The sequence below is a fragment of the Oncorhynchus gorbuscha genome, unplaced genomic scaffold (genome assembly GCF_021184085.1).
Source record: "Oncorhynchus gorbuscha isolate QuinsamMale2020 ecotype Even-year unplaced genomic scaffold, OgorEven_v1.0 Un_scaffold_6114, whole genome shotgun sequence".
NCBI lineage: Eukaryota > Metazoa > Chordata > Actinopteri > Salmoniformes > Salmonidae > Oncorhynchus > Oncorhynchus gorbuscha.
Genome location: NW_025749784.1, coordinates 4,062 through 22,546, shown reverse-complemented (window position 1 = coordinate 22,546; position 18,485 = coordinate 4,062). Strand labels below are relative to the sequence as shown.

At 49.4% G+C, this 18,485-nt stretch overlaps 1 pseudogene across 1 annotated transcript; it reads left to right on the top strand.

The window, feature by feature from the left end:
* Positions 1–591: 591 nt before the first annotated feature.
* LOC124029324 lies at positions 592–18,073 on the top strand (annotated as a pseudogene). Its single transcript, XR_006837761.1, has 12 exons — positions 592–956; positions 2,442–2,658; positions 4,212–4,309; positions 5,787–5,916; positions 6,614–6,707; positions 7,568–7,680; positions 8,339–8,542; positions 8,782–9,566; positions 10,581–10,729; positions 12,145–12,257; positions 13,196–13,318; positions 16,355–18,073. The product of XR_006837761.1 is annotated as a thioredoxin domain-containing protein 11-like (transcript).
* Positions 18,074–18,485: the final 412 nt, after the last annotated feature.

The window sequence follows — 18,485 nt, the reverse complement described above, 5'->3', positions numbered from 1 at the left end:
GGTAGGCCGTCTCTGTCAAGGCAGTTATCCCGCTGCTCCCCGGTAGTCTCTGCCGTCTCTGTAAATAAGAAATTTTGTTCTCGCCTACTTAAATAAATAAAAAAATGAAAGAATGACTGATTCAAACCCGTCATGTGTAAGTTGTGACCAACTGACTGAAATTGTGACCGACTGAATAATATCGAAAAACAAATAATATCTACAAATAATATCGAGTATTTATTATGCAATATTATTTGTATTAGTCAGTCTCGCCTTGAAATTCGGCTGCGATACCCAAAACTCAGAGAAAGCATTGCAGTGGAGAACGAACCCGACCTAGCGGTCTCTGACAGTAAATACCACAGATACGGCAGCTGCGGTTTTGCAGTTTGAGAGACAATCTGACAATTACGAAATCATTCATAACACGAAACCTTACAAAAACAATCACCTTACTTTTTACGATGCAATACGTATCCATTTAGAACTATAAGCAATGGAGTAAATTCATAGTTTAAGACACTTGTATTCTGATTGAATATTGAACTACTTCTACAATAAATTCAAACGATTCTACTTTTCCGATTTGACCGATTCACTTCCCGACGCTCCCTTGACGTGGAGCAGCGTCATTGCGGAAGTAACTAAGTCTACGTGGGGAAGGAAGGTTGGCTTGTTCGTGTTTGAACTAAACTCTGCCTAAAACACTATAAATGTGCAACCTACGGAACCTACAGTAACCCTACCGCGCCTCGCGGAACCTATAACCTCCCCGCCCGCTAGCTGAATGGCCTTGTACCGCCAGGGCGTGTAGATCCGATGGGAGGGATAGCCGGGTAGTTCCCTGTAATGCTTCGGTGGCTGCGGCAGTCTCTTAGGCAGGTTTCTAGTCTGATGGCCCGGAGACCAGTGCTTGTCTGCGGGGCGATACTGCTGAGCGTCCTGCTACTACTGGCCGTTACATTTACCTGCAGGTAGGTAAACATCGTTCGGATGGCTGATAAACTGCCGGGAGATATCTGTGGTTTTTAGTGACAAACCACCAGGCATTTCACAGTTTTGTTGTGTCCCTGAACAAGCTCACCTAATTCACAACGGCTTGATGATTCGTTGAATCAGGTGTGCTTACTCTGGAATAGATCAAAAACAACTGGGGGTCCCCGAGGTAAAACCCCTGATCTAGCTATCTGTCTAGCCAACTGGGGGTCCCAGAGGAGAGGTAAAACCCCCTGATCTAGCTATCTGTCTTAGGCTGAAGTTGTAACTTTAACAGTGGGCTATGTTCCAATAGCTGATAGTTATGGTTTAGCCATCAGATCCGAGACACTGTTGATTACAGCTGCGCTGGGGTCGAACAGCATTCCTGAGTAGATTTTTTATATATTTTTTATTTATTTCACCTTTATTTAACCAGGGAGCTTAGTTGAGAACACCTTTATTTAACCAGGGAGGCTAGTTGAGAACACCTTTATTTAACCAGGTAGGCTAGTTGAGAACACCTTTATTTAACCAGGGAGGCTAGTTGAGAACACCTTTATTTAACCAGGTAGGCTAGTTGAGAACACCTTTATTTAACCAGGTAGGCTAGTTGAGAACACCTTTATTTAACCAGGTAGGCTAGTTGAGAACACCTTTATTTAACCAGGTAGGCTAGTTGAGAACACCCTTATTTAACCAGGTAGGCTAGTTGAGAACACCTTTATTTAACCAGGTAGGCTAGTTGAGAACACCTTTATTTAACCAGGTAGGCTAGTTGAGAACACCTTTATTTAACCAGGTAGGCTAGTTGAGAACACCTTTATTTAACCAGGTAGGCTAGTTGAGAACACCTTTATTTAACCAGGTAGGCTAGTTGAGAACACCTTTATTTAACCAGGTAGGCTAGTTGAGAACACCTTTATTTAACCAGGTAGGCTAGTTGAGAACACCTTTATTTAACCAGGTAGGCTAGTTGAGAACACCTGACATGTTAGAATGAGGAAGGCCTAGATAAGACTCAACGTATGTTGTTACACACAACTTCTCTCTCACACCCACCCCCTTCCATCCCTCCTCTTTATCTCTCTCTCTCTGACACCCCCTTCCATCCCTCCTCTTTATCTCTCTCTCTCTGACACCCCCTTCCATCCCTCCTCTTTATCTCTCTCTCTCTGACACCCCCTTCCATCCCTCCTCTTTATCTCTCTCTCTGACACCCCCTTCCATCCCTCCTCTTTATCTCTCTCTCTCTGACACCCCCTTCCATCCCTCCTCTTTATCTCTCTCTCTCTGACACCCCCTTCCATCCCTCCTCTTTATCTCTCTCTCTCTGACACCCCTTCCATCCCTCCTCTTTATCTCTCTCTCTCTCACACACCCCCTTCCATCCCTCCTCTTTATCTCTCTCTGACACCCCTTCCATCCCTCCTCTTTATCTCTCTCTCACACCCACCCCCTTCCGGCCCTCTTCTCCCTCCTAGCCGGGCTAAGAATGTGGTTGCGTCGGCGCGTCCCCCGGTGAGGTTCTTCTCTGCCGAGGCCCCTGTAGTGGACCTGTACCTGGGTCAGTTGGAGCAGGTGGAGAGGCTGAGGGGCGCGGCAGAGGTGTCCGTCATCTTCTTCTACGCTCCCTGGTGTGCTCACTCCATCGCCGCTCGCCACGAGGTCCAGGAGGTCGCCCGGAGGCTGGTCAAACAGGTACACACACACACACACACACACACACACGCACACGCACACGCACACGCACACGCACACACATACACATACACATACACATACACATACACATACACACATACACATACACGCACACACGCACACAGGAATGTACGCACACACGCACGAATGAGCACACACACACACACACACACACACACACACACACACACACACACACAGGAATGTACGCACACACATGCAGGAAAACACATACACACACACGCTCACACTCCATCGCCACTCGCCAAGAGGTCGCCCGGAGGCTGGCCAGACAGGCAGGGAACTGCACATTGTGGACTGGCTTATCGTGCTGAGGGTTGGTTCAGAACAGTATATTTCAGAACAGGGTTGTATTCATTAGTCACAGACGTTTGCAAAACTTTTTGCAATGGAAACCGTTTATTGCTCAGGAAGCAAACAGGGTGGGACCTACTTGAATTTGTTGTATAGAAACTTGTTTTCCATTTGGAGGAAGAGGTTTCTGTTCCAAAATGTTTTCCATTTGGAGGAAGAGGTTTCTGTTCCAAAATGTTTTCCATTTGGAGGAAGAGGTTTCTGTTCCAAAATGTTTTCCATTTGGAGGAAGAGGTTTCTGTTCCAAAATGTTTTCCATTTGGAGGAAGAGGTTTCTGTTCCAAAATGTTTTCCATTTGGAGGAAGAGGTTTCTGTTCCAAAATGTTTTCCATTTGGAGGAAGAGGTTTCTGTTCCAAAATGTTTTCCATTTGGAGGAAGAGGTTTCTGTTCCAAAATGTTTTCCATTTGGAGGAAGAGGTTTCTGTTGCAAAATGTTTTCCATTTGGAGGAAGAGGATTCTGTTCCAAAATGTTTTCCATTTGGAGGAAGAGGTTTCTGTTCCAAAATGTTTTCCATTTGGAGGAAGAGGATTCTGTTGCAAAATGTTTTCCATTTGGAGGAAGAGGTTTCTGTTCCAAAATGTTTTGCAACAGACCAAATGTTTATGCAACGGTTTTTGACTAATGAATACACCCCTGGTCTATTGCACAGCTACAGTATGGTGCTATATAGTCTGGGTGCCAGTCTGTTTCTACTGTAGACAGTACAACTCAATACACCTCCTAGTTACTGTATACAATTGTGAAGCTGTTTCTAAATGGGACTTCTGGTCTGTACAGGTGGTGTGCTGTGGTCTTATTCTGTCTCTGTTTCTAAATGGGACTTCTGGTCTGTACAGGTGGTGTGCTGTGGTCGTATCCTGTCTCTGTTTCTAAATGGGACTCCTGGTCTGTACAGGTGGTGTGCTGTGGTCTTATTCTGTCTCTGTTTCTAAATGGGACTCCTGGTCTGTACAGGTGGTGTGCTGTGGTCTTATCCTGTCTCTGTTTCTAAATGGGATTCCTGGTCTGTACAGGTGGTGTGCTGTGGTCTTAACCTGTCTCTGTTTCTAAATGGGACTCCTGGTCTGTACAGGTGGTGTGCTGTGGTCTTATTCTGTTTCTAAATGGGACTCCTGGTCTGTACAGGTGGTGTGCTGTGGTCTTAACCTGCCTCTGCTGTCTGTTTGTACAGGTGCAGTTTGTGGCAGTGAACTGTTGGTGGAGCCAGGGGAAATGCAGGAAACAGAAGAGCTTCTACCAATATCCTGTCATCCACCTGTTCTACAAGAGGTAAAGGAGATATAGTCTAGTTGCTCTATATCTATACCCTGTCATCCACCTGTTCTACAAGAGGAAAAGGAGGTAGTCTAGTTGCTCTATATCCTGTCATCCAACCTGTTCTAGCAGAGTTAAGTGAGATATAGTCTAGTTGCTCTATATCTATACCCTGTCATCTACCTGTTCTAGTGCAGTTAAATGAGATATGGTATAGTCTAGTTGTTTTATAGTCTAGTTGTTTTATATCTATCTCATTTAACTGCACTAGAACAGGTATATGACAGGGTATAGATATAGAGCAACTAGTCTGTCATCTGCCTGTTCTAGTGAAGTTAAATTAGATATAGTCTAGTTGCTCTATATCTATACCCTGTCATCTACCTGTTCTAGAGGGAGAATCTAGTCTATTCATTTTATATCTAGAGGGAGAATCTAGTCTATTAATTTTATATTGAGAGAGAGAATCTAGTCTGTCTCCCCCTGTTTGGTTCTAAATGGGTCCTCCTACTCTGACATGTTGTATCCCCCCCCTTTCTGGTTCTAAATGGGTCCTCCTACTCTGACATGTTGTTTCCCCCCCTGTCTGGTTCTAAATGGGTCCTCCTACTCTTACATGTTGTACCCCCCCCCCTGTCTGGTTCTAAATGGGTCCTTCTACTCTGACATGTTGTACCCCCTGTCTGGTTCTAAATGGGTCCTCCTACTCTGACATGTTGTATCCCCCCCCCCCTGTCTGGTTCTAAATGGGTCCTCCTACTCTGACATGTTGTATCCCCCCTGTCTGGTTCTAAATGGGTCCTCCTACTCAGACATGTTGTATCCCCCCCCCCTGTCTGGTTCTAAATGGGTCCTCCTACTCTGACATGTTGTATCCCCCCCTGTCTGGTTCTAAATGGGTCCTCCTACTCAGACATGTTGTATCCCCCCACCCCCCTGTCTGGTTCTAAATGGGTCCTCCTACTCTGACATGTTGTATCCCCCCTGTCTGGTTCTAAATGGGTCCTCCTACTCTGACATGTTGTATCCCCCCCTGTCTGGTTCTAAATGGGTCCTCCTACTCTGACATGTTGTATCCCCCCTGTCTGGTTCTAAATGGGTCCTCCTACTCTGACATGTTGTACCCCCCCCCCCCTGTCTGGTTCTAAATGGGTCCTCCTACTCTGACATGTTGTATCCCCCCCCCCTGTCTGGTTCTAAATGGGTCCTCCTACTCTGACATGTTGTATCCCCCTGTCTGGTTCTAAATGGGTCCTCCTACTCTGACATGTTGTACCCCCCCTGTCTGGTTCTAAATGGGTCCTCATACTCTTACATGTTGTATCCCCCCCTGTCTGGTTCTAAATGGGTTCTCCTACTCTTACATGTTGTATCCCCCTGTCTGGTTCTAAATGGGTCCTCCTACTCTGACATGTTGTATCCCCCCCCTGTCTGGTTCTAAATGGGTCCTCCTACTCTGACATGTTGTATCCCCCCCTGTCTGGTTCTGGAGGTTTGGCCCTATAGAGTACAAGGGTCCGTTCCTGGCTTCCTATGTAGAGAGGTTCATCCTGAGAGTCATCACCCCCCTGACCTACCTACCATCACGAGCCATACTACAAGACTTCCTGTCTTATCATGAGGTATGCGGGGGGGGATACGGGAATAAGGGGATAAGAATGGGGGGGGCTGAAGGGAATAAGGGGATAAGAATGAAGACAGATGAGAGGAAATGAGTGATATGCTTTGGGTGTTATTTTTCTGTTGAAAGACAAGAGTTCTATGTAATGATGTCACAATGAGTGACACTATCTCAAATGGAACCCTGTTCCCTTTATCGTGCCCTACAGGGCTATGGTTAAACAGCAGGACACCTATATATATATAGGGAACCGGGTGCCATTTGGGAGTGGTCCACTAGGTGTGGTGTACCTGTGGGTCAGGTGGAGGGTGTTATGTTGTGGAGGAGCTGTTTAGCCAGTTTCTTGTTTAATCCTTTCTGTGGTGCCTCTGTCTGTCACAACAGAGAGCCTGGTTTGTTTTGCTAGCAGGGTTTAGCCTGTAGATAAGACCTAGATTAAACGTGAGTCTTTCTGACATGGCTGACTGCTTCTACTGCTTCTATGACCTGTGATGTCACAATACCTTTCCCATAATGCCCAGGTTGAACAGAAATCCTGTTTGGAGGATTCACAGAATCAGGAGGGAATAAACAGGAAAACCAGAATCCTCTAACCAGGGTTTCTGGAAAACCTTTGAATTTTGAGCAAGTTACCAGATTTTTGCAACCCAAGTCACGTGTTTAATTTCTGTTGTCTGTTTTCCTCTTCTGCCTCCCAGCCGGGGGTAGTTGGTTATTTCCAGTTCAACTCTTCTCCTCAGCCTCCCGGCTACATCACATACCTCTCCTCAGCTCTGCAGGCCTTGAAGAGAGGTAAGCTAACCGCTACATGCTAACTGGCTAACTCCCTAAAGCCATGAAGAGAGGTAAGCTAACTACTACATGCTAACTTCCTAAATCCCTGAAGAGAGGTAAGATAAATGCTACATGCTAACTGGCTAACTCCCTAAAGCCACGAAGAGAGGTAAGCTAACCGCTACATGCTAACTCCCTAAAGCCATGAAGAGAGGTAAGCTAACTACTACATGCTAACTTCCTAAATCCCTGAAGAGAGGTAAGATAAATGCTACATGCTAACTGGCTAACTCCCTAAAGCCACGAAGAGGGGTAAGCTAACCGCTACTTGCTAACTCCCTAAAGCCCCGAAGAGAGGTAAGCTAACCGCTACATGCTAACTCCCTAAAGCCCCGAAGAGAGGTAAGCTAACCGCTACATGCTAACTCCCTAAAGCCCTGAAGAGAGGTAAGCTAAACATTAACATCCATGTTGTTGATGGGAGAAGAGAGGTAAGCTAACCGCTACTTGCTAACTCCCTAAAGCCCTGAAGAGAGGTAAGCTAACCGCTACATGCTAACTCCCTAAAGCCCTGAAGAGAGGTAAGCTAACCGCTACATGCTAACTTCCTAAAGCCCTGAAGAGAGGTAAGATAAACATTAACATCCATGTTGTTGATGGATAAATGTATGTCCTCTAATCCAGTGTCTTTGATAACCGCTACCTGCTGGGGTTTTTGCCACCGGAGTAGAATGTCATAGCCATTGAAATAGAATGAATAGACCAGACTTGGAAGCTCTGCCCAATTCATAGCAAGGCCTGTTCTACTCATTCTAGTTCTGTGACTATAGAAATGAGAAGTAAAAGATGAATGAAAGTGTTGCTCTTCCCTGCCTCAGACTTCCGTGGTGCGGTGCGTTTCGGGGTGGTGACCAGTAGACAGGTGGCAGAGTCCATCTCAGTCAGAGATGACCAGACCGTCTACCTGCACCGACACTTCAACTCCTCATTGGTCAGTCGACACACGCCCACCCCCCTTCAACTCCTCATTGGTCAGTCGACACACGCCCACCCCCCTTCAACTCCTCATTGGTCAGTCGACACACGCCCACCCCCCTTGTCTACCGACACTTCAACTCCTCATTGGTCAGTCGACACACGCCCACCCCCTTGTCTACCGACACTTCCAACTCCTCATTGGTCAGTCGACACACGCCCACCCCCTTGTCTACCGACACTTCCAACTCCTCATTGGTCAGTCGACACACGCCCACCCCCTTGTCTACCGACACTTCCAACTCCTCATTTGTCAATCGACACACGCCCACCCCTTGTCTACCGACACTTCCAACTCCTCATTGGTCAGTCGACACACGCCCACCCCTTGTCTACCGACACTTCAACTCCTCACTGCTCATTGGTGATGTCATCAGCACGTGACAAACAGACTTGTCAGGGCCCAGAGTCGCATTAGTGGAAACCAAGACTGTTTTTTTTTTTTTTTTTTTTTTAGGGCAGACCTGGTTGTAGATCAGGGGACAATTTTAGCTAACCCTTTTCTTAACCTAATTATCCTATCCTGCCACGTTGATGATCCTAACCTGACCCATCTCTCTCCCGCCTCCTCCCTCTCTCCCCGTCTCCCCTCTCTCCCCCGTCTCCCCCTTCAGATTTTCCCTAGTTGGGAGCGTAACTTCACCTCTGAAGGCATCTGTTCCTGGGTCTTTGAGCACCGCGAGACCGTCCTCCAATGGCTGGCGCCGACTGGTGCTAAGTCCCGCCTTCTGGAGCAGGAACTGACCAAAGGCCCTGCCCTCCTGCTCTTCCTGCCCCACAATCCCCTGGGGCACGGCCCCGACCCGCTGCTGACGCAGGTGAGTCACCACGACAACAACGACGACCCTTACAACAACCACTACTGCGCAACTACAATAAAATAAATAAAAACATTTTACTACAACGTTTAATATTTTGATGTGATGAAGAATAAAACATGGCTCGAGAACATCGTTGTGAATTGTTCCATCTAGATGAATGTAGTCAGACGGCTTCAGATCTCTGAAGATGAGAATGTCTAAATCCACATTAATTGAACTCTTCGACCCCCTTCTAGATTGCAGACGTCGCGGTTCGCTACCATTCCTGTAGCGACTCCCTCACCACCACCACCACCCCTCTGACCACTACTACTACAGTGGACCCTCCCAGCCCCTGTCCCCCCCTCTCTGCTGCCTCTCAGTGGTTCTGCCCAGGCCACACCCCCTCACAGGCTCCACCTCCAGGGTGTGTGAGCTTTGTCTCAACCAGTCCAATCCGGGTCGCTCTCCCCTGTGCACCTTCCCCCCCAGACATCAGGTGGCGCTGCCGTGCTCCAGTCCTACCTCAGACGATGCTGCCTACCTGTTGCTGCGACGGTGACGACGGTTGCCTGTAGTAACATCCTGAGTAGCTACAGCCCGTCGTCAGGTCGCTATAGTGCCTGTTGTAGAACTCTGGGACAGCTAGGGGTTTCCCTGCTCCCACAGCAGGGGCTAGGGCTAGACAACGAGGGGTTAGGGACACCCCCTCCCTCACCATCCTCCTCCCAGGACTCCTCCCAGGACTCCTCCCCGTCCTCCCAGGACCAGGAAGCAGGCGGGATTAAAGGGTTGAGGTGTCGGACAAATAAGACGCTCAGGTTCTACATCCTGGACTCCGCCCTCCACTGGCCGCTGGCGGTGCGTCTCGGGGCGCTAGGCAACGATGAGATGGGTGGCGGTGGCCTGGGGGAGTTAGGAAGGTTGCTAGGCAACGGGACCGGTGATGGCGCACAGTCGTTTGCGACCATCGTGAACCTGAAGGATGAGGTGCACTACGTTCTGGACCACAGAGGAACCGCTACTGTTACAGAGTCTCTGGGTAAGACTGGGGAGTTACTGGGTCAACTAGCTGCTGTTACAGAGTCTCTGGGGAGTTACTGGGTCAACTAGCTACTGTTACAGACTCTCTGGGTAAGACTGGGGAGCTACTGGGTCAACTAGCTGCTGTTACAGACTCTCTGGGTAAGACTGGGGAGCTACTGGGTCAACTAGCTGCTGTTACAGAGTCTCTGGGGAGCTACTGGGTCAACTAGCTACTGTTACAGAGTCTCTGGGGAGCTACTGGGTCAACTAGCTGCTGTTACAGAGTCTCTGGGGAGTTACTGGGTCAACTAGCTACTGTTACAGAGTCTCTGGGGAGCTACTGGGTCAACTAGCTACTGTTACAGAGTCTCTGGGGAGCTACTGGGTCAACTAGCTGCTGTTACAGAGTCTCTGGGGAGTTACTGGGTCAACTAGCTACTGTTACAGAGTCTCTGGGGAGCTACTGGGTCAACTAGCTGCTGTTACAGAGTCTCTGGGGAGTTACTGGGTCAACTAGCTACTGTTACAGAGTCTCTGGGGAGCTACTGGGTCAACTAGCTACTGTTACAGAGTTTCTGGGGAGTTACTGGGTCAACTAGCTGCTGTTACAGAGTCTCTGGGGAGTTACTGGGTCAACTAGCTGCTGTTACAGAGTCTCTGGGGAGTTACTGGGTCAACTAGCTGCTGTTACAGAGTCTCTGGGGAGTTACTGGGTCAACTAGCTGCTGTTACAGAGTCTCTGGGGAGCTACTGGGTCAACTAGCTACTGTTAGAGTCTCTGTCTACTTGGAAACAGACCAGGGTTTAAATACCATTTGAAATCATTAAAAATTCTGCAGCTGTGCTTGATTGAGCTTGCCTGGCTTAATGGACCAATAGAAACGTCCTGAAACTGCAAACCCCACCCATCTGGCACTCCAGGCAGGCTAAAGCAAAGTATTTGAAAGATGTCTAATAGTATTTGAACCCAGGCCAGGTCTAGGGAAAATAGACAGCTTTATACCCCATGTGTGTCGTCTTGTCCCTCCAGAGTTGTTCATCAGGAACTTTAGCACCTCCCACAGCCCACTGCAGAGACGCCTGGTGGGGAGGAGAGAGGAGGAGAGGCCCCAGAAGAGACCCCTCATCTCAGAGCTGACCACCACCTCTTTCCTTACTACTGTCATGGATCCTCACAGGGTGGGTGAGAGAGAGGAGGCATCCAGGGAGATGGAGTAGAAAGGAGAGAGGAAAATGAGGAGGGGAGAGGGAGAAGCAGGGAGGGTGGGTGAGAGAGAGGAGGCATCCAGGGAGATGGAGTAGAAAGGAGAGAGGAAAATGAGGAGGGGAGAGGGAGAAGCAGGGAGGGAGGGAGGAGAGCGAGGAGGCAGCCAGGGAGAGGGAGTAGAAAGGAGAGAGGAAAATGAGGAGGGGAGAGGGAGAAGCAGGGAGGGAGGGAGGGAGGAGAGAGAGAGGAGGCTGCCAGGGAGAGGGAGTAGAAAGTGGAGGAGCAGGGAGGGAGGAGCAGAGAGGGGGAGAGGGAGGAGCAGAGAAGGAGAGAGGAGGAGCAGAGAGAGGAGGAGCAGGAGAGGGAGGAGCAGAGAGGGAGAGAGGAGGAGCAGGAGAGAGGAGGAGCAGGAGAGAGGAGGAGCAGAGAGAGGAGGAGCAGAGAGAGGAGGAGCAGAGAGAGGAGGAGCAGAGAGAGGAGGAGCAGAGAGAGGAGGAGCAGGAGAGGGAGGAGCAGGAGAGGGAGGAGCAGAGAGAGGAGGAGAAGAGAGGAGGAGCAGGAGAGGGAGGAGCAGAGAGGAGGAGCAGGAGCGGGAGGAGCAGAGGGATAGAGGAGGAGCAGGAGAGGGAGGAGCAGAGAGGGGGAGGGAGGAGCAGGGAGGGATAGAGGAGGAGCAGGAGAGGGAGGAGCAGAGGGATAGAGGAGGAGCAGGAGAGAGGAGGAGCAGGGAGGGAGAGAGGAGGAGCAGAGAGGGCGAGGGAGGAGCAGGGAGGGAGAGAGGAGGAGCAGGGAGGGAGAGAGAGAGGAGGAGCAGGGAGGGACATTAACATCATAATAACTGTGTGGTTTGATTTGACAGACCTTTAAAGACACGCTGTAGTTCAGTTCAGACTGGTTTCTGGTTTCTAGGATGGACAGGGGTTATGGTGCTGTTCTACTACAGTCAGGGGTTATGGTGCTGTTCTACTACAGTCAGGGGTTATGGTGCTGTTCTACTACAGTCAGGGGTTATGGTGCTGTTCTACTACAGTCAGGGGTTATGGTGCTGTTCTACTACAGTCAGGGGTTATGGTGCTGTTCTACTACAGTCAGGGGTTATGGTGCTGTTCTACTACAGTCAGGGGTTATGGTGCTGTTCTACTACAGTCAGGGGTTATGGTGCTGTTCTACTACAGTCAGGGGTTATGGTGCTGTTCTACTACAGTCAGGGGTTGTGGTGCTGTTCTACTACAGTCAGGGGTTATGGTGCTGTTCTACTACAGTCAGGGGTTATGGTGCTGTTCTACTACAGTCAGGGGTTATGGTGCTGTTCTACTACAGTCAGGGGTTATGGTGCTGTTCTACTACAGTCAGGGGTTATGGATATAAAATGTGTTGTGTTCTCCAGGATGTGGTGCTGTTCTACTACAGTCAGTGGTGTGGCTACTGCTCTGTTCTAAACCACGTCATCATCCAGCTGGCTAGAATGTTCCGTGGAAACAGCACCGTCACCATCGCCAGGTAGGGCTGACTGGCTGGCAGCTTGGGTGGCTGGCTGACTGACTGGCTGACTGACTGGTTGGCTGACTGACTGGCTGGTTGGCTGGCTGGTTGGCTGACTGACTGACTGGCTCGCTGGCTGGTTGGCTGACTGGCTGGTTGGCTGACTGGCTGGCTGACTGGCTCGCTGGCTGACTGGTTGACTGACTGGCTCGCTGGTTGGCTGGTTAGCTGACTGGCTGGTTGGCTGACTGGCTGGCTGTCTGACTGGCTGGTTGGCTGGCTGGTTGGCTGACTGGCTGGTTGACTGGCTGTCTGACTGGCTGGTTGACTGGCTGTCTGACTGGCTGACTGGCTGGTTGACTGGCTGTCTGACTGGCTGGTTGGCTGTCTGACTGGCTGGCTGGTTGGCTGTCTGGCTGTCTGACTGGCTGTCTGACTGACTGGCTGTCTGACTGGCTGTCTGACTGGCTGGTTGGCTGTCTGACTGGCTGGCTGGTTGGCTGTCTGACTGGCTGTCTGACTGGCTGTCTGACTGGCTGTCTGACTGGCTGTCTGGCTGACTGGCTGACTGGCTGACTGGCTGTCTGACTGGCTGACTGGCTGGCTGGCTGGTTGGCTGACTGGCTGGTTGACTGGCTGACTGGTTGGCTGGTTGACTGGCTGTCTGACTGGCTGGTTGGCTGGCTGGTTGACTGACTGACTGGCTGTCTGGCTGGTTGGCTGGTTGACTGGCTGGCTGTCTGACTGGCTGTCTGACTGGCTGTCTGACTGGCAGTCTGACTGGCTGTCTGACTGGTTGACCGGCTGGCTGGCTGGGGGGTTGTTTCTATTTTGTGACGTCGTGCTGAATTGGGTTGAATTTTATTTATCTTTTTTACATTCCATTGATATTCAACTGTTTCCAGTTAAACTTCCTGTAGTAACAGGATGTGACGTCATACTGTCTCTGTGTGTAGGGTGAACGTGGCGCGTAACGACCTGCCGTGGGAGTTCATGGTGGATCACTTCCCTCTGTCCTCCTCTTCCCCAGACACAGGTAAGACAGAACACACACCTGTCCTCCTCTTCCCCAGACACAGGTAAGACAGAACACACACCTGTCCTCCTCTTCCCCAGACACAGGTAAGACAGAACACACACCTGTCCTCCTCTTCCCCAGACACAGGTAAGACAGAACACACACCTGTCCTCCTCTTCCTCAGACACAGGTAAGACAGAACACACACCTGTCCTCCTCTTCCCCAGACACAGGTAAGACAGAACACACACCTGTCCTCCTCTTCCTCAGACACAGGTAAGACAGAACACACACCTGTCCTCCTCTTCCCCAGACACAGGTAAGACAGAACACACACCTGTCCTCCTCTTCCTCAGACACAGGTAAGACAGAACACACACCTGTCCTCCTCTTCCTCAGACACAGGTAAGACAGAACACACACCTGTCCTCCTCTTCCTCAGACACAGGTAAGACAGAACACACACCTGTCCTCCTCTTCCCCAGACACAGGTAAGACAGAACACACACCTGTCCTCCTCTTCCTCAGACACAGGTAAGACAGAACACACACACAGGTAAGACAGAACACACACCTCCTCCTCTTCCTCAGACACAGGTAAGACAGAACACACACCTGTCCTCCTCTTCCTCAGACACAGGTAAGACAGAACACACACCTGTCCTCCTCTTCCTCAGACACAGGTAAGACAGAACACACACCTGTCCTCCTCTTCCTCAGACACAGGTAAGACAGAACACACACCTGTCCTCCTCTTCCCCAGACACAGGTAAGACAGAACACACACCTGTCCTCCTCTTCCTCAGACACAGGTAAGACAGAACACACACCTGTCCTCCTCTTCCTCAGACACAGGTAAGACAGAACACACACCTGTCCTCCTCTTCCTCAGAACACACACCTGTCCTCCTCTTCCTCAGACACAGGTAAGACAGAACACACACCTGTCCTCCTCTTCCCCAGACACAGGTAAGACAGAACACACACCTGTCCTCCTCTTCCTCAGACACAGGTAAGACAGAACACACACCTGTCCTCCTCTTCCTCAGACACAGGTAAGACAGAACACACACCTGTCCTCCTCTTCCTCAGACACAGGTAAGACAGAACACACACCTGTCCTCCTCTTCCTCAGACACAGGTAAGACAGAACACACACCTGTCCTCCTCTTCCTCAGACACAGGTAAGACAGAACACACACCTGTCCTCCTCTTCCTCAGACACAGGTAAGACAGAACACACACCTGTCCTCCTCTTCCTCAGACACAGGTAAGACAGAACACACACCTGTCCTCCTCTTCCTCAGACACAGGTAAGACAGAACACACACCTGTCCTCCTCTTCCTCAGACACAGGTAAGACAGAACACACACCTGTCCTCCTCTTCCCAGACACAGGTAAGACAGAACACACACCTGTCCTCCTCTTCCTCAGACACAGGTAAGACAGAACACACACCTGTCCTCCTCTTCCCCAGACACAGGTAAGACAGAACACACACCTGTCCTCCTCTTCCTCAGACACAGGTAAGACAGAACACACACCTGTCCTCCTCTTCCTCAGACACAGGTAAGACAGAACACACACCTGTCCTCTTCCTCAGACACAGGTAAGACAGAACACACACCTGTCCTCCTCTTCCTCAGACACAGGTAAGACAGAACACACACCTGTCCTCCTCTTCCTCAGACACAGGTAAGACAGAACACACACCTGTCCTCCTCTTCCTCAGACACAGGTAAGACAGAACACACACCTGTCCTCCTCTTCCTCAGACACAGGTAAGACAGAACACACACCTGTCCTCCTCTTCCTCAGACACAGGTAAGACAGAACACATACCTGTCCTCTTCCTCAGACACAGGTAAGACAGAACACACACCTGTCCTCTTCCTCAGACACAGGTAAGACAGAACACACACCTGTCCTCTTCCTCAGACACAGGTAAGACAGAACACACACCTGTCCTCTTCCTCAGACACAGGTAAGACAGAAGACATACCTGTCCTCCTCTTCCTCAGACACAGGTAAGACAGAACACACACCTGTATGTACATGACCTGCTTAGACTGTTGTTGAATAGACTGTTCTCTGTGTACTAAACAAGACCTGTTGTTGAATAGACTGTTCTCTGTGTACTAAACAAGACCTGTTGTTGAATAGACTGTTCTCTGTGTACTAAACAAGACCTGTTGTTGAATAGACAGTTCTCTGTGTACTAAACAAGACCTGTTGTTGAATAGACTGTTCTCTGTGTACTAAACAAGACCTGTTGTTGAATAGACTGTTCTCTGTGTACTAAACAAGACCTGTTGTTGAATAGACTGTTCTCTGTGTACTAAACAAGACCTGTTGTTGAATAGACTGTTCACTGTGTACTAAACAAGACCTGTTGTTGAATAGACTGTTCTCTGTGTACTAAACAAGACCTGTTGTTGAATAGACTGTTCTCTGTGTACTAAACAAGACCTGTTGTTGAATAGACTGTTCTCTGTGTACTGAACAAGACCTGTTGTTGAATAGACTGTTCTCTGTGTACTAAACAAGACCTGTTGTTGAATAGACTGTTCTCTGTGTACTAAACAAGACCTGTTGTTGAATAGACTGTTCTCTGTGTACTAAACAAGACCTGTTGTTGAATAGACTGTTCTCTGTGTACTGAACAAGACCTGTTGTTGAATAGACTGTTCTCTGTGTACTAAACAAAACCTGTTGTTGAATAGACTGTTCTCTGTGTACTAAACAAGACCTGTTGTTGAATAGACTGTTCTCTGTGTACTAAACAAGACCTGTTGTTGAATAGACTGTTCTCTGTGTACTAAACAAGACCTGTTGTTGAATAGACTGTTCTCTGTGTACTAAACAAGACCTGTTGTTGAATAGACTGTTCTCTGTGTACTAAACAAGACCTGTTGTTGAATAGACTGTTCTCTGTGTACTAAACAAGACCTGTTGTTGAATAGACACTTCTCTGTGTACTAAACAAGACCTGTTGTCTATGATTCACTAATATGAAAGATTTCCCACAGCCTCTCATGCCTCATTTAGTTAGACTAACTAATCTAATGTTACTTCCTGACTCTCTTTGTCTCTTAGGAAACACCTGTCCGTCAAGTTCCCGGAGGACACGCCCATCACTCTCCCCACCCTATTACGCTTCATCCTGAAGCACTCCGACTCCGCCCACCAGCCAATGAAAGCAGACGGATCCGACCCTCACCCTCACGTTCTCCTCAAGGCGGAGTTCCGCGCTCTACAAGGAGAAGTCCAGACATTACATCGTGCACGCCAGCGCCTCTCCAATCAACTGGCCCAGCTGTGGCGAGACAACCGGCGGTTATCCTTCCACGCCGTGGCCCTGGAGACCCACAATGCACTGCTGCAGTCCCAGAATGGCGAGCTGCAGCGCGAGAGGCTGAGCCTAGTGGAGCAGCACAAGGAGAAGAGTCGTCAGTTAGGGAGGCGGTCAGGAGACTACAGGAACTAGCAGACGCATCAGAGAACCTTCTCACTGAGAATACACTGCTGAGGGTTTTACTGGGAGCTCTGAGAGCCAGGGAGACAGAGAGAGGGGAGGAGGAGGAGGAGGAGACAGGGGAGGAGGAGGAGGAGACAGGGGAGGAGGAGGAGACGACAGGGGAGGAGAGGAGTTATATGGCCTCTTGACAGGAGAGGAGAATACCCTGCTGAGGGTTTTACCGGGAGCTCTGAGAGCCAGGGAGACAGAGAGAGGGGAGGAGGAGAATGAAGAGGAGGAGACAGGGGAGGAGGAGGAGACAGGGGAGGAGGAGGAGACAGGGGAGGAGGAGGAGACGACAGGGGAGGAGGAGACGACAGGGGAGGAGAGGAGTTATATGGCCTCTTGACAGGGGAGGAGAATACCCTGCTGAGGGTTTTACTGGGAGCTCTGAGAGCCAGGGAGACAGAGAGAGGGGAGGAGGAGAACGAAGAGGAGGAGACAGGGGAGGAGGAGGAGACATGGAGGAGGTGGAGGAGTTTGTCATGCCAAGTAATGCTGGTAGAACGGAAACAGCTGATGAATCACAGCCTCTTGACCCCTACCCCCTAGAAGAAAGAGGAGGTACTACGTGGGCCCTGACAGATGGTGGGAGTAGAGGAGGTGGGAGACCAGAGGAATCACAGCTTCATAATGCTCTCCTAGTGGAAGGAGGGAACACGACATAGACACAGCAGCTTTATAACCAGGTACTGTAGGATGTCCTCTGGGACCAGAGAGAGACGGGAAAGAAAGGAGACGATACTACGGAGAACACAGAGTGTTGTTGATGACGTCTCTAAGCTTCGGACTTTAGAATGCGTGTAACACTCTAGAATGTCCAGTCATAATGCCAACTCTAGAGTCCATAAGGGCTAGTGGTCCGGGAGAAGGTTCTACCCATGAGGTCAGAGAGGAGCGACCAGCCTCGTCACAGAGGAACGACAAGAAATGGAATAAGCCCAAAGGGCCGATGAACACTAGAAATACGCCTCAAAATGGCACCCTATTCTAGATGCAGTGCTAGTCTAGCTAATAGGGTTTCCATTTGGGACATATACCCTAGGTGAGTTTAGTAGTGAGAAGCTGTCTTCTGAAGCCTGGGTTTTGGTTGTGTGTTTGTATTTTTCCAAGGAGCACCAGGTGATTCTCCACAGAGAAGGTGCATTTTGTTTCTGGTTCTTTTTGTTAAATTAATCTATTTTTACAAGAATCGCTAAAAATGTCTTTCTATGTTAATTCAGGAAACGAGAAGATGCAGCTGTTTTACATGTCAAATATTGAACAGATTTTTACTGATTAAAAATGTTTTAATTTAATCAACCGCGTTGTGTATTATTCGTTTTCTTCAGACTCGAGCTGTCGAAATGCATTTGCCTTCAGCTGACGGCCAATAGGATTGTTGGTTGTACCTCGACAGCCAATAGGATTGCTGGTTGCACCTCGACAGCCAATAGGATTGCTGGTTGCACCTCGACAGCCAATAGGATTGCTGGTTGCACCTCGACAGCCAATAGGATTGCTGGTTGCAATCTCGACAGCCAATAGGATTGCTGGTTGCATCTCGACAGCCAATAGGATTGCTGGTTGCAATCTCGACAGCCAATAGGATTGCTGGTTGCACCTCGACAGCCAATAGGATTGCTGGTTGCACCTCGTCAGCCAATAGGATTGCTGGTTGCACCTCGTCAGCCAATAGGATTGCTGGTTGCACCTTGTCAATAAGGACAG